This window comes from Mustela lutreola, chromosome 4, assembly GCF_030435805.1.
Source record: "Mustela lutreola isolate mMusLut2 chromosome 4, mMusLut2.pri, whole genome shotgun sequence".
Classification (NCBI taxonomy): Eukaryota; Metazoa; Chordata; class Mammalia; order Carnivora; family Mustelidae; genus Mustela; species Mustela lutreola.
The window spans coordinates 162,570,940-162,583,908 of NC_081293.1; positions in this window are offsets into that span (position 1 = coordinate 162,570,940).

Sequence of the window (12,969 nt, forward strand, 5' to 3'; positions counted from 1 at the left end):
GTCAAATCTATTTACTTTCCTCCCTTGTGTGAAAGTTCCTCAGTCTTTCCTTGTGCTTCATAATTGGGTCATATTTTAAACAGGATGCATTCATTGAGTTAATTAATAATTTAAGAACAAAAATATATCTAAGATTCTAAAACTTTAAGAGAAAAATTACATATTTTCTTAGAAATATTTGAAGTTATTAGCATATTCTTTGCTAATTTTGAATGTATATATTTAAAGTTGTGAATTAAAATCTAGTTGCAAATATTTTTTAATGAGTTCGAAAGAAAAATTTTTTCAGCACATTGGCTTTTTTTTTAAACGTGTGTGTGTGTGTGTGTGTGTGTGTGTGTGTGTTATAGTAATCACCACGTAGTACATCATTAGTTTTTTGATGTAGAGTTCCAGGATTCATTGTTTGTGTATAACACCCAGGGCTCAGTGCAGTCCATGCCCTCCTTAATACCCATCACCAGGCTCACACATCCCCAACCCCTTCCCTTCTAAAACTCTCCATTTGTTTCTCAGAGTCCATAGTCTCTCATGGTTCATCTCCCACTCCAACTTCTCCCCCTTCATTTTTCCCTTCTCCTAATGTCCTTCATGCTATTCCTTATGTTCCCCAAGTAAGTGAAACCATGTGATAATGGACTTTCTTTGATTGACTTATTTCATTCAGTATAATCTCCTACAGTCCTGTCCATATTGATGCAAAAGCTGGGTATTCATCCTTTCTGATGGTTGAGTAATATTCCACTGTGTATATGAACCACATCTTCTTTATCCATTTGTCTGTTGGAGGGCATCTTGGCTTTTTTTTTTCTTTTTTTGATAATGAGCTTGTCTTGAGTAATTTAAATCTAGAGAAAAACTTCTTTATAAGTGGCTTTTACATTTACAATGTAGAAGATTTAAAATTTACAAGAATTTTTGCAAGAAATGTAATTAGTTTAATTTCTCTATAGCCTCTGAAGTTTAAATTGGAAAGAAATTCCATTAATTGCATAACATCAATGTGACTAACCATTTTACTCCTTTAAATATAAACAAAATAAATTTCAGAGTAGTATGATCAAATTCTGCATGTAAATACTTATCCACAGTCTATGTTCCTAACTTAAGTTCCTGAAGTCATTGTTTATAAATCTGATACAATTATATATGTATGTATATAAACTATATGTGTGTGTCATTCTCATTAAAATTGAACCATACCAGTAGTAGGAGTTATTGGAACTTATGGCATAAAAGAAAGCAGACACTCTATTTGTAAGAGTTACAAAATATATATAAGTGGTGTTGAAAGATTATCGGATTTTTTTTCTCCAAACCTAAGAGATTACTGCCTGTTTAGTGTAGGTATAACATTGTCTTGTGTGTAGTGTTAACATCAGTCAGATTGCTTGACTAATGCCTAAAATGGATATAGAGGGGAAATGCTGACGTTGTTTTGTCAAAGTTATTTGAATAACAATTAGAACACTATCTTCTATTTAAACATTTTTAACTGTAATTTTACTTAGTGTTCAGAATATTCAGTTGTTGTAAAAATTAGCTACTACTAAAGTGAGCTGTAATGCAAATGTATAAATTCTTTTATTTGTTCCCCACTCTTTCCAGGATGCCTTGTGAATAAAGAAATATTGCATATTATTTGGGTCTATATATGTTTGTATTAAAGCCTAGCTCATCTCTAGATCATGGAGTCCGATCCCATCCCAGGGTAGGTGCTTAATAAGTGCTCATTGAATGAACTCTTGATTTTCAGGGTTAAGGGGGAGACTGATATAGATACTCAAATACATGGCGACTGCTTGATAGTTGCAATGTTATGGACCCTAACATTGCATGCTGAGTTCCTCACCTTTTGCTGGCTTTTGAGAATTTGCTCTTGACGTGTAGAACTTTTGGTCATACACAAATTTAAATTGGTTTGCCTTTTATTCTTTTTGCAGTAAGTTTTTTTTCCCCCTGAAAACTCTAGCTATCAGTAGAAGAAGTAAAACCCTAATTCTGCCTCACCCTCCAGCACCATCACTAGCTAATAGAGTTTTACGCAAAGGATATATCTCCTTGTCACTATATTGAATTTTTAGAATTACTTCCTCAATGTAGTTGTAAGGCTTTGAAAAGTTCTGTTTGTAGAGTTGGTGATTGGGTAACATACTTTGAGTGAAGTTGTAAAGAGTCCATGAATAAAAAGAGCAGAAAAGAAGAAAAGCTGTAGATTGAATCTAAGGATGTTAAAATGCAATTTTAGCTTTTTCTCTGATAACAGGCTTCTGCCTTCAGTTTCTTGCTACATTTGAATGAGGTACATGGAAGAATGAGCTACTTTTAAGAAAAGCCTTCATTGTGATTGCTTCTGTCTTTCTTCTTCTTCATTACTTCCTTCTTAAAAAAATTAATATAGGCATCCTTTTCTAAAAGTTGATGCCTTGAAATAAATACTGCATAGTACTTTCCTTCTTATGGTGGTTTGAATCAATTGGAAAAGAAGTAATTTGTACTCAGACTTCTTGCTTTTTTGCAGGTTCATTTGCATAAACGTGCAATTTATGTAGGGGGTGATGTACTGTATTGAGAAACTCAGAGACAGCTGCCAGGGCCATCTTGCAGGGAAGCTGTGCTCAACCTGAAATTTAATTTAAATATTTCATTTCATTATCATAGATTGCAACATTGGGAGTAAACTCTTCCTTCTTTGGAATCAGCACTAATCCAATCCATGAAAATTCAATTGCCCTGTCACTCTTAGTCTGCAAATTTTGTGGCTGAAAGCACGGAACTGCAAGCTTTGCAATGGAGATTGCCTGAAAGAACACTTTTGACTTCTTACTTAGAAGATGCTAAGATTGTCCTAGGAATTCAGACAATATGGTTCAGTTTAATCAACTGAAGAATTGTATTTGTGGATGTTCTCCTCCTACATCACCAGACATAAATGCAAGTCAAATGATACCTTTTACTTTCCACTAATGTTTTTAAGGTCAGCCATTTTTGTTACATTTAAGTTCCTGCAATTAACTGCTGCTTTCATTTTACCTGGGCCTTGCTTTGGATAGTGTTAGTGGTATCAGCATCATTGAAACCAGTGTGTGTACTGGTGATTAATAACTACTTTGTATTTAAAAGGTGAGTTCTATACCTTAACAATAATTATGGAAAATAATCTATGAAAATATTATTTCCAGAAACACATCTATTGTTATTGATTAAGATTGTTGGCATTTATTGAAATCACAAGAATGTCAAGACTCTGCAAAAATACATTTTGATTTCCCTGGTGTGATAAAAACCATTGTTGGAATTCTTGTTTGTGACTAATACATGGAGTGCAGGGCTATCCTTTCCAATGCCCCTCCTCATCTTGGCTTACATACGAATTTAGATATGAATTTTAGCAGATGATTTTTGGAAATCAGCTTTGGCTCCAAAGAGTAATTCTGGTCTAAGGAGAATAATTTGAAGCTGATGAAATTGTATTTTTCAAACAGTGCTGTTGTTAACATATGTGGTCTTTATGTCTATTTACTTGTAGCTCAAAGACTTTATTTAATGGTACATTGAATAGTCCATTAATGAAGTAAATGCATGCACACACATACACTCAGACCCCCACTCACACTTACATATAAACACCATGGAAATCATGTATCTTCTGGGGAAAAAACATTTTTTTTTTCCCTCCCACCTCTAAGCTAACTAAGGGCTAAATTGTATCTTATATCTTTAGGAGTGTTAAATGAGTTGCACAGTCACCTCCATCTTGGGACCTTGCAATTTCCATAAACCTCTTCTCATCTGGGTGGAACAGAGAACATATTGATGGATTCGATATTCAATCCTGAAAAGACCCCAGGGGAACAAATGCACTCAGAATAGACACGTAGCTAATCAGTGTGCTTAGCTTTCCTTCTGTGATGGATCAGGGCCTTTTTGGTCACATGGGGTTTTTAGCCTTGGAAAGCAAGTTCCCTTACTGTCTTATTGGGGATGGACTCTAGCTGAATATTCATGACATTGAAATCCCAATGTAAGACTCATCTCACCCCTTATGAATTTGGACATCCTTTTTGCTGACAGTGTTCATATTAAGGTTGGAAAGGATTTGCCATTGGCATTGTTTTAACTTCTGTTTTTTTTTTTTTTTTTTTTTTATTTTTTTTATTTTTTATTTTTTATAAACATATATTTTTTATATACATATATTTTTATCCCCAGGTCTGTGAATCACCAGGTTTACACACTTCACAGCACTCACCAAATCACATACCCTCCCCAATGTCCATAATCCCACCCCCTTCTCCCCAACCCCCTCCCCCCGGCAACCCTCAGTTTGTTTTGTGAGATTAAGAGTCACTTATGGTTTGTCTCCCTCCCAATCCCATCTTGTTTCATTTATTCTTCTACGCACTTAAGCCTCCATGTTGCATCACCACTTCCTCATATCAGGGAGATCATATGATAGTTGTCTTTCTCTGCTTGACTTATTTCGCTAAGCATGATACGCTCTAGTTCCATCCATGTTGTTGCAAATGGCAAGATTTCATTTCTTTTGATGGCTGCATAGTATTCCATTGTGTATATATACCACATCTTCTTGATCCATTCATCTGTTGATGGACATCTAGGTTCTTTCCATAGTTTGGCTATTGTGGACATTGCTGCTATAAACATTCGGGTGCATGTGTCCCTTTGGATCACTACATTTGTATCTTTAGGGTAAATACCCAATAGTGCAATTGCTGGGTCATAGGGCAGTTCTATTTTCAACATTTTGAGGAACCTCCATGCTGTTTTCCAGAGTGGCTGCACCAGCTTGCATTCCCACCAACAGTGTAGGAGGGTTCCCCTTTCTCCGCATCCTCGCCAGCATCTGTCATTTCCTGACTTGTTGATTTTAGCCATTCTGACTGGTGTGAGGTGATATCTCATTGTGGTTTTGATTTGTATTTCCCTGATGCCAAGTGATATGGAGCACTTTTTCATGTGTCTGTTGGCCATCTGGATGTCTTCTTTGCAGAAATGTCTGTTCATGTCTTCTGCCCATTTCTTGATTGGATTATTTGTTCTTTGGGTGTTGAGTTTGCTAAGTTCTTTATAGATTCTGGACACTAGTCCTTTATCTGATATGTCGTTTGCAAATATCTTCTCCCATTCTGTCAGTTGTCTTTTGATTTTGTTAACTGTTTCCTTTGCTGTGCAAAAGCTTTTGATCTTGATGAAATCCCAGTAGTTCATTTTTTCCCTTGCTTCCCTTGCCTTTTGCGTTGTTCCTAGGAAGATGTTGCTGCGGCAGAGGTCGAAGAGGTTGCTGCCCGTGTTCTCCTCAAGGATTTTGATGGATTCCTTTCGTACATTGAGGTCCTTCATCCATTTTGAGTCTATTTTTGTGTGTGGTGTAAGGAAATGGTCCAATTTCATTTTTCTGCATGTGGCTGTCCAATTTTCCCAGCACCATTTATTGAAAAGGCTGTCTTTTTTCCATTGGACATTCTTTCCTGCTTTGTCGAAGATTAGTTGACCATAGAGTTGAGGGTCTATTTCTGGGCTCTCTATTCTGTTCCATTGATCTATGTGTCTGTTTTTGTGCCAGTACCATGCTGTCTTGATGATGACAGCTTTGTAATAGAGCTTGAAGTCCGGAATTGTGATGCCACCAACGTTGGCTTTCTTTTTCAATATCCCTTTGGCTATTCGAGGTCTTTTCTGGTTCCATATAAATTTTAGAATTATTTGTTCCATTTCTTTGAAAAAGATGGATGGTACTTTGATAGGAATTGCATTAAATGTGTAGATTGCTTTAGGTAGCATAGACATTTTCACAATATTTATTCTTCCAATCCAGGAGCATGGAACATTTTTCCATTTCTTTGTGTCTTCCTCAATTTCTTTCATGAGTACTTTATAGTTTTCTGAGTATAGATTCTGTGTCTCTTTGGTTAGGTTTATTCCTAGGTATCTTATGGTTTTGGATGCAATTGTAAATGGGATTGACTCCTTAATATCTCTTTCTTCTGTCTTGCTGTTGGTGTAGAGAAATGCAACTGATTTCTGTGCATTGATTTTATATCCTGACACTTTACTGAATTCCTGTATAAGTTCTAGCAGTTTTGGAGTGGAGTCTTTTGGGTTTTCCACATATAGTATCATATCATCTGCGAAGAGTGATAATTTGACTTCTTCTTTGCCGATTTGGATGCCTTTAATTTCCTTTTGTTGTCTGATTGCTGAGGCTAGGACCTCTAGTACGATGTTGAATAGCAGTGGTGATAATGGACATCCCTGCCGTGTTCCTGACCTTAGCGGAAAAGCTTTCAGTTTTTCTCCATTGAGAATGATATTTGCGGTGGGTTTTTCATAGATGGCTTTGATGATATTGAGGTATGTGCCCTCTATCCCTACACTTTGAAGAGTTTTGATCAGGAAGGGATGTTGTACTTTGTCAAATGCTTTTTCAGCATCTATTGAGAGTATCATATGGTTCTTGTTCTTACTTTTATTGATGTGTTGTATCACATTGACTGATTTGCGGATGTTGAACCAACCTTGCAGCCCTGGAATAAATCCCACTTGGTCGTGGTGAATAATCTTTTTAATGTACTGTTGAATCCGATTGGCTAGTATTTTGTTGAGTATTTTCGCATCTGTGTTCATCAAGGATATCGGTCTATAGCTCTCTTTTTTGGTGGGATCCTTGTCTGGTTTTGGGATCAAGGTGATGCTGGCCTCATAAAATGAGTTTGGAAGTTTTCCTTCCATTTCTATTTTTTGGAACAGTTTCAGGAGAATAGGAATTAGTTCTTCTTTAAATGTTTGGTAGAATTCCCCCGGGAAGCCGTCTGGCCCTGGGCTTTTGTTTGTTTGGAGATTTTTAATGACTGTTTCAATCTCCTTACTGGTTATGGGTCTGTTCAGGCTTTCTATTTCTTCATGGTTCAGTTGTGGTAGTTTATATGTTTCTAGGAATGCATCCATTTCTTCCAGATTGTCAAATTTATTGCCGTAGAGTTGCTCATAGTATGTTCTTATAATAGTTTGTATTTCCTTGGTGTTAGTTGTGATCTCTCCTCTTTCATTCATGATTTTATTTATTTGGGTCCTTTCTCTTTTCTTTTTGATAAGTCGGGCCAGGGGTTTATCAATTTTATTAATTCTTTCAAAGAACCAGCTCCTAGTTTCGTTGATTTGTTCTATTGTTTTTTTGGTTTCTATTTCATTGATTTCTGCTCTGATCTTTATGATTTCTCTTCTCCTGCTGGGCTTAGGGTTTCTTTCTTGTTCCTTCTCCAGCTCCTTTAGGTGTAGGGTTAGGTTGTGTACCTGAGACCTTTCTTGTTTCTTGAGAAAGGCTTGTACCGCTATATATTTTCCTCTCAGGACTGCCTTTGTTGTGTCCCACAGATTTTGAACCGTTGTATTTTCATTATCATTTGTTTCCATGATTTTTTTCAATTCTTCTTTAATTTCCCGGTTGACCCATTCATTCTTTAGAAGGATACTGTTTAGTCTCCATGTATTTGGGTTCTTTCCAAACTTCCTTTTGTGGTTGAGTTCTAGCTTTAGAGCATTGTGGTCTGAAAATATGCAGGGAATGATCCCAATCTTTTGATACCGGTTGAGTCCTGATTTAGGACCGAGGATGTGATCTATTCTGGAGAATGTACCATGTGCACTAGAGAAGAATGTGTATTCTGTTGCTTTGGGATGAAATATTCTGAATATATCTGTGATGTCCATCTGGTCCAGTGTGTCATTTAAGGCCTTTATTTCCTTGCTGATCTTTTGCTTGGATGACCTGTCCATTTCAGTGAGGGGAATATTAAAGTCCCCTACTATTATTGTATTGTTGTTTATGTGTTTCTTTGATTTTGTTATTAATTGGTTTATATAGTTGGCTGCTCCCACGTTGGGGGCATAGATATTTAAAATTGTTAAATCTTCTTGTTGGACAGACCCTTTGAGTATGATATAGTGTCCTTCCTCATCTCTTATTACAGTCTTTGGCTTAAAATCTAATTGATCTGATATAAGGATTGCCACTCCTGCTTTCTTCTGATGTCCATTAGCATGGTAAATTCTTTTCCACCCCCTCACTTTAAATCTGGAGGTGTCTTCGGGCTTAAAATGTGTTTCTTGGAGGCAACATATAGATGGGTTTTGTTTTTTTATCCATTCTGATACCCTGTGTCTTTTGACAGGGGCATTTAGCCCATTCACATTCAGGGTAACTATTGAGAGATATGAATTTAGTGCCATTGTATTGCCTGTAAGGTGACTGTTACTGTATATGGTCTCTGTTCCTTTCTGATCTACCACTTGTAGGCTCTCTCTTTGCTTAGAGGACCCCTTTCAATATTTCCTGTAGAGCTGGTTTGGTATTTGCAAATTCTTTCAGTTGTTGTTTGTCCTGGAAGCTTTTAATCTCTCCTTCTATTTTCAATGATAGCCTAGCTGGATATAGTATTCTTGGCTGCATGTTTTTCTCGTTTAGTGCTCTGAAAATATCATGCCAGCTCTTTCTGGCCTGCCAGGTCTCTGTGGATAAGTCAGCTGCCAATCTAATATTTTTACCATTGTATGTTACAGACTTCTTTTCCCGGGCTGCTTTCAGGATTTTCTCTTTGTCATTGAGACTTGTAAATTTTACTATTATGTGACGGGGTGTGGGCCTATTCTTATTTATTTTGAGGGGCATTCTCTGAACCTCCTGAATTTTGATGCTTGTTCCCTTTGCCATATTGGGGAAATTCTCCCCAATAATTCTCTCCAGTATACCTTCTGCTCCCCTCTCACTTTCTTCTTCTTCTGGAATCCCAATTATTCTAATGTTGTTTCGTCTTATGGTGTCACTTATTTCTCGAATTCTCCCCTCGTGGTCCAGTAGCTGTTTGTCCCTCTTTTGATCAGCTTCTTTATTCTCTGTCATTTGGTCTTCTATATCACTAATTCTTTCTTCTGCCTCATTTATCCTAGCAGTGAGAGCCTCCATTTTTGATTGCACCTCATTAATAGCTTTTTTGATTTCAACTTGGTTAGATTTTAGTTCTTTTATTTCTCCAGAAAGGGCTTTTATATCTCTCGAGAGGGTTTCTCTAATATCTTCCATGCCTTTTTCGAGCCCGGCTAGAACCTTGAGAATTGTCATTCTGAACTCTAGATCTGACATATTACCGATGTCTGTATTGATTAGGTCCCTAGCCTTCGGTACTGCCTCTTGTTCTTTTTTTTGTGGTGAATTTTTACGTCTTGTCATTTTGTCCAGATAAGAGTAAATGAAGGGGCAAGTAAAATACTAAAAGGGTGGCAACAACCCCAGGAAAATATGCTTTAGCCAAATTAGAAGAGATCCAAAATCGTGAGTGGGGAGAAAGGGGATAAAAAGAGGTTCAAAAAGGAAGAAAGAAAAAAGAAAAAAAAAAAAAAAAAGAAAAGAATTTTTTTTTAAAAAAGAAAACACCTAAGAAAAATGTAAAAAAATATATATATATATTAGATAAACTAGTAAAAAATCGTTAAAAAAGAAAAAGGTAACAGTTAAAAAAAAAAAAAAATTTTACCCGAAGGCGAGAAAAAGAAAAAAAAAAAAAAATGAAAAAGAAAAAATTAAATTAACTGCAAGACTAAAAAAAATCACAGGAAAAAAGCCATGAGTTCCGTGCTTGGCTTTCTCCTCCTCTGGAATTCTGCTGCTCTCCTTGGTATTGAAACCGCACTCCTTGGTAGGTGAGCTTGGTCTCGGCTGGATTTCTTGTTGATCTTCTGGGGGAGGGGCCTGTTGTAGTGATTTTCAAGTGTCTTTGCCCCAGGCGGAATTACACCGCCCTTACCCGGGGCCGGGGTGAGTAATCCGCTCGGGTTTGCTTTCAGGAGCTTTTGTTCCCTGAGCGCTTTCCGTAGAGTTCCAGAGGACGGGAATACAAATGGCGGCCTCCTGGTCTCCGGCCCGGAGGAGCCGAGAGCCCAGGGCCCCACTCCTCAGTGCGCCCTCAGAGAACAGCGCCCAGTTACTCCCGTCTGCCTGACCTCCGGCCGCGCTCCGAGCTCACCGAGCCTGCGACCGGTTCAAGGTAACACGGAGCTGCGAGCTTACTGTCGGCTCTGTCTCTGTAGCCGGCTTTCCCGTTCCAATACCCGCAAGCTCTGCGACACTCAGACACCCCCGATCCTTCTGTGACCCTGCGGGACCTGAGGCCACGCTGACCCCGCGTGGGCTTCGCTCCGGTTTAGCCTCTGGAGCGATGTCCCTCCGCGGAACAGACTTTTAAAAGTCCTGATTTTGTGCGCGGTTGCTCCGCCGCTTGCCGGGAGCCGGCCCCTCCCCCCGGGGTCTATCTTCCCGTCGCTTTGGATTCACTTCTCCGCCGGTCCTACCTTTCAGAAAGTGGTTGTTTTTCTGTTTCCAGAATTGCTGTTCTTCTTCTCTTCGATCTGCCGATGGATTTTCAGGTGTTTGCAATCTTTAGATAAGCTATCTAGCTGATCTCCGGCTAGCTGAAGCAGTCTCAGCTTGCTACTTCTCCGCCATCTTGACCTGAAGCTCCTTAACTTCTGTTTTTTAATTACTTTTATTGCCACATAATTTTGAAATTTATAGGCAATACTTAAATGAGTTATAAATGGCTGGAATTATGAAGTAATAAAAATAAATGAAAACTGCTTCATATTATAATTATTTTTAATTTGTTCTTAGATTTAAAGAAAATAAGGATGTACCACAGGGGTCAAAGCTTGGAAGGAGATGTATTTTCTGCCTTAGACTGCCATTTTCTCTCAAGTGAGAACTAGAATGGATCATTGGAAGCTCAACAGTCATGAGGTTATGTTTGATTAATATTGTGTTTGCTGAGTGGGCTTCCTATACGCGACATCTACACGCATGAACAATATTCTGTTGCGAGTGGGTGAGAACAGATGAAGGCCACTTGTAAAAAGTCTATATGTGAATTGGTTCCCAGAAGTTGAAATTACAGTTCTTGCTCTTGAGGAACTTGTGCTTTATCATGGAAAGCAGATATACCTGCCAAAAATAAAGGCTCAGAATAGTATTAGTGGCATTGTATTCATAAGTGCTGAAGTATTGGCAAGAATAAAGTACTTAAGGAATTCAGAAGAGATAGTTGTGGTCTGGGGTTATTCAGAGTACACTGTTGAGAAAGATAATGTTTGTTCAGCATCTGAAAGTATTTGTTAAGAGAAAGGAAAATAGGAGAATATGTCAGGTGGGGAATAAACTTGCAGAGATAAGAATGACTTTGGTGTATTGAAGAATAATATGGAGGTTCTCTGAACACAAGTGAGGATAAACATAACACATAGCAGGTTAGTGCCAATAAAAATAATACTGGCAGGGCACCTGGGTGGCTCAGTGGGTGAAGCCTCTGCCTTCCACTCGGATCATGATCCTGGGGTCCTGGGATCAGACCCATGTCAGGCTCTGCTCAGCAGGGAGCCCGCTTTCCTTTCTTTCTCTGCCTGCCTCTCTGCCTACTTGTGATCTCCGTCTGTCAAATAAATAAATAAATAAAAGTCTTTTTAAAAAAATAATACTGGCAACTAATATTTACTGAATGGTTTGTATGGCCCAAAGCATCGTGCTCTGTGCATTATATTGATTATCTCATGGAATCCATTTTTGAAGATTGGCAGCAATATATTGAAAGACTTCACATGTACATCTGATCCCTTAGCATTAGGACTAATGTAAATCTTTAAATATTCAGTGATTTTATTTTAAAGACATATTTATTTATTTATTTTTGAGAGAGAGAGAGAGAGAGAGACAGAGAGAGAGTGAGTGCAAGTTGGGGAAGAGAAAGAGGGAGAGAATCTCAAGCAGACTCCCCCACAGAGAATGGAGTCTAACTTGGAGCTCAATCTCAGGATCTTGAGATTATGACCTGAGCTGAAATCAAGAGTTTGACTCCTAACTGACTGAGGTACCCAGGTGCCCGAATCAGTGATTTGATTTGGATGAGTTTATGTGAGATGGAAAGTAGGCATGGAAAGCAACTAAGAGATTACTCTGAAAATCTGTTATTGGTTTTTTTTTTTTTTTTTTTTTTTAAAGATTTTATTTATTTACTTGAGAGAGAGACAGTGAGAGAGAGCATGAATGAGGAGAAGGTCAGAGAGAGAAGCAGACTCCCCATGGAGCTGGGAGCCCGATGCGGGACTCGATCCCGGGACTCCAGGATCATGACCTGAGCCGAAGGCAGTCGTCCAACCAACTGAGCCACCCAGGCGTCCCGTGTTATTGGTTTTTATTTTTTAAGATTTTTATTTATTTATTTGACAGAGAGCAAGAGAGGGAACACAAGCAGGGGGAGTGGGAGAGAGAGAAGCAGGCCTTCTGCTGAGCAGGAAGCCTGATGCAGGGCTCCATCCCAGGATCCTGGGATCATGACCTGAGCCAAAGGCAGATGCTTAATGACTGAGCCACCCAAGCACACCTGAAAATCTGGGTATTCATGAATTGTACCATTCTGCATGAAATAGTGGATGTGCTGGTAAATATTTAACAGTTGACTCTAGGGGAAATGCCCTAATTTAATAATTTGCCACTTTCTGTGTTGCAAATACTTTCACAATGACTGAATTCAAGCTAGTAATATGTCAACGGATTCACCAAATTCCTGAAAACACCTGGCTTTAGCGAGACAGTATGAGCTAGTTCCGGCATGTCACCCATTTAACCTCAGGCATAAAGAAGCTGAAGAATGAATAAGTTTCTGATGGGCTCACTCTGTGGAATAAAAGAACAGACTGTCTCAAAAGGGGCATCCAGTTTTACAGCTTGGAGAAATGAGAGCCTATGTGTCACTGACATAGAGCAGCACAAATTCAGCTGTGCCTAGACTGAACATCAGTCTCAGAAATACTGGACTCTAGTCTCTCTCTCTCTCTCTCAGACCAGTATTTGCATGATTATCCTTGCTTGAAGGAGAAAGTTTTCTGCCTGGGGAAGTGGGACACTGT